The sequence below is a fragment of the Octodon degus genome, unplaced genomic scaffold (genome assembly GCF_000260255.1).
Source record: "Octodon degus isolate 3935 unplaced genomic scaffold, OctDeg1.0 scaffold00171, whole genome shotgun sequence".
Taxonomy (NCBI): domain Eukaryota; kingdom Metazoa; phylum Chordata; class Mammalia; order Rodentia; family Octodontidae; genus Octodon; species Octodon degus.
Window position 1 is genome coordinate 3,270,369 of NW_004524747.1, and position 4,025 is coordinate 3,274,393.

A 4,025-nucleotide genomic window follows, 5' to 3' on the forward strand; every position below is an offset into this window, starting at 1 on the left:
GGCGGGGCAGCAGCCTGTTTGCTCCAGCCCTCCCTTTGCTGACATTGAATGTCCATATGTCTTTGTTTGCAGCCATCGCCCATGAGTCTTTCCCAACAATGAGCAGTCAGTGTGCACAGTGCGTGTGCAGGAGCATGCCGTTGTCACGTGTGCAAGGCCAGGAAAGCAGAAGACACGAGCGGTCAGTGTGCACGGTGCATGTGCAGGAGCATGCCGCTGTCTCATGTGCACACTGCCTCAGGTGTGATGCTTGAAGCAGATTTTTGTGGCTGACCACTTTCAAGATCTTCATTGTAGTTCATATGGGAATTTATTTTTGTTGCTCTCTGTTAGACTCTGTACCAAAAGCCAGTGAACGCTCAAAATGTTGATGCTTTTTGAAAACAATAAATGTTAACAATACAGTACTTCCTCCATAAAACCACAATACAGCCAGCAAAATTGGGAAATTTATCTTGATGTATTATTACCATATAGATGATGAACCACATTCAAGTTTCCTTATTTTTTAAAAAGAAAATAAAGATAAAAGTAAGGTGAGAACCTGTGCAGAATTTCACTAAACAAATTGATAAGTATTCAACATTGGTTCTTATGTTGCATGTCAGATTGGTAAATTATTCTGAAATGACCTGGGAAAGGAAAGATCTTTGTAGTATTTCCAACTTTGTTTTATATTTGTGATTATTTTATCTACATAATATACTAGACTATAAGTATATATACGTATATAAATACAATATGTGGGCCTAACATAAAAAATAACTTCATGTAGCACAGAAATATTTTTATGTTTGTAAAGGAAATTGTCATAGTCAAGTGGGTAAATTACATATACAGTATCCATGTATGAAAATATTATGTATATTGTATTCAAGAACTGTTGTGCACACATAAGTATATAAACGCATGGATGTGTTACATATATATAAAAAAAGAAAGCTGGAGCTGAGGTTGTAAAGTGGGTGCAGCGTCCTTTGCTGAGTGATCTGCTGTACCCTAGACTACAGGCTTTTCATGAAGAGTATTTCAATGTAGATGGCTAATTTGGAAGTGTTAGTCAGAAAAAGATTCTCACCTTTGCAAAGAGGTACTTGTCTGCACTTGGCTATTCAAAAGGAATACATTTGGGGAATTCAGTGGTCCCAGGCTGAACTAGGAGCAAAATAAGATCTTCAGAAGAGTAGATCAATATCAAGATTTATCTCCTTGATTAGATAGAAGACATGAAGAAAAAATTGAAGAAGGCCTCCTGTGAGTCAGGCAGACCAATAGGTTTCTATTCTTTATCAAAGATGTACCCTTTCTGATTAAGTCCAAGTTTGTAAGCCTTTGAGATGAGAAATGGGGAGGAAACAAAACCAACACTACACACTTGAATATGGAAAAAGACTTTGCTGATGAGGTTGTACATCCTGGAAACCTAAATAATCCTATAACAAGCTGCTAAATGCCACTCAGAAAATTTCATACCCTTTCTCTGAAGAAGGTGGCCATGCTGCCTACCTAGGTCTCTTGAGATCAAAGCCCGTTCTCAAAGGCCATACCAAGAATTCAGGACGAGAAGAGCTCATCCCATCAGGGCTGGATATCTGCATGAGATAAATCATCAGTGTGGAGAAGCACCCAGATGCAGGCAGACTGTGTGGAGAAGATGGTGTTGGGGAAGCTGAGCCATGGACAGCAGTAAGCATCCTGTAGGTGCCCAACATTTGTGCCCAAGGAGGAACTGCACAATTGGCTGGTAATGGTGCTATGCAATCGGAAACCCCAGAAGATGAGAGAAGGCCAGTCCCAAGGAATGCTGCTGTGTGCTTCTGTGGCAAGGTAAAGCTGCCAGGTTGTGCCTATTACACACCCTCTCCTGGAGGGTTGCTTTCAATGAGCAATTGTTTGTGAAGGGCTTTGAAAAGGGCCGACCAGATGAGGCACTTACACTCAAGAAAAAATTTTGACAAATTGGAGGGTGATTTTAAATTTTCTGAGAATGCAAATGGTCTTCAGTACCAAGCTTGGGTGCATCTCCTATAAATTGTTGGAAGGGGGGAATATTAGCTAGCCAGGCATCTTCCTCCCTTCTCACACCATCCTGAGTTGTCTGATGTCTCAATTTTCTATATCCACTACCTGTTTGCATATCTCTCAGGTGCTGAAATAGCAGGTCTGGGATTTTATGAAGTACAGAACTGGGGAAGGGGCAGCTTACCTCTCCAGAATCTTGGATCACTCTATATGGCTGCAATGAGAATGAGCCCCACATTAGCAGGTGCTGCACTGACAAGCAGTGCTTTCCAGGCTCTCGCTGTTCTGTACAAAGACTTGGTGGGAACAAGTACTGAATATGAAAATGTAAAGTTTATTCTAGGGCCAGAAAAAGAAGAAAAGGAGAAGAAATGTAAATGTGAAGGGAGTGCTCAAGGAGAAAACATGCACTGAAGGAAAAAGTAAAGATACATCCTGCACATAGGATGGGGCACACTACACGAACAAGAGGGCAGGGAAACAAAATCAGTGGCTGCCATCTTTTATACCTTCTTTCTGATGTTAGATCCAGGCTATCCCCATCAAAGCCCTCTTGATCTCATGCTAGAACATTGGAATTAGGTACAGGGCTCAGCTTGAGCTTGTGTTAGAAGATTGCCAGGCTCAGGAGCTGGTGCTCTGCACCTGTGGTTAACAAGTATTTGCAACTGGCTGATCATCCCTAATCGTCCTAGTCATGTTAACCCAGATGATAAGGAGGTCCAGGCAGCAGCAGGTGTCACTCTCTACCTTCTTCTCTTGGCAACTAATGAGAAAATTCTTGTTTCAATTTGACTCATAGAAAAAAATTGAGGGCCAGCCAAATAGTTCAGCAGATTGAATCACCTGCTTAGGCAGATGCATCAGCCAGGAGTTCAATCCTCAGGCCTGCCATGTCAGCCTTGCCCCCAGGGCATTCTGAGACAGTGATTGAGGCTGGGCATGGTGGTGCACACCTGTAATCCCAGCATTTGAGGCTGTAGACAGGAGGATCACTATGAGTCTGATCTATGCAGTGAGACCCTATACACCCTGTAGATCTTGTACTAAAATACAAAAAAGAAAGAAAAGAAAAATCATACCTGAATCTAGTGAACACTCCAGGCTTGCCAGTGCATGAAAACAGTGTATGGAAGAACAATAAACATATTGTGGAAATTTAATTGGGAAAATCCAGAATATAAGAACCTCCAGAAGAATACAAACTGTCTTCTTCAAAAGATACATTGCAAGAACAAAGTTTTAAGAGGGAGGAGTATTAAAAATTAAGGGACTGAAGAGACAAACATTATAAGACTGAAGATTGAATACACAGAGGGCCTTCCCACTGACATCCTCAACCCCCAAAAGAAACTGCACAATTCATTGTTTTTAATTTTGAGACAGATTCTCACTGAGTTGCTAAATTGCCCAAGCTGAACTCAAACTTGCAATGCTCCTGCCACAGCCTTCCAGAGTAGTGGAATTACAGTTGTACACTATCACACCTGGCTGAGACATATTAAATGCAAACTTTCTCTGTGAGCTCTGTATCAGCAGGTTCAAGCAACCACAGATTAAAAAGTTGTGTCTGAATTGAACAAATACAGACCATTTCTTATCACCACTTCCTGAATAATAACTATTTATATAGCTATTCATTCATTTACATAGCATATAGATTATATTATCTATTACAGGTAGTTTAGAGATTATTTAAAGTATGCCAGAATGGGCTTGGCGAGATAGCTCAGCAGGCTAAGCACCTGCTTAGGCAAGTACAGGGACCACAGTCCAATCCCTGGGACAGCACGCTGTGCTGGCCCTGCCCCCAGGCACGCTGAGCTAGCCACCAAGACCAGCACGGTGGCACAGCACTGGGCAAGCTGAAAACAGGAGAATCATTATGAGTCTGAGCTGCATAGTGAGACCCTGTACAAAATACATTAAAAAGTAGAAAAATAAAGTATGCCAGAAGATGGGCCTAGGTGATATGAAAATACTATCATTTTATGCAAAGGACG

At 41.6% G+C, this 4,025-nt stretch overlaps 1 pseudogene; it reads left to right on the top strand.

Moving 5' to 3' along the window:
• LOC101580972 overlaps positions 1–2,059 on the top strand; it is a 9,886-nt pseudogene extending 7,827 nt beyond the window's left edge.
• The last annotated feature ends 1,966 nt before the right edge of the window (positions 2,060–4,025 follow it).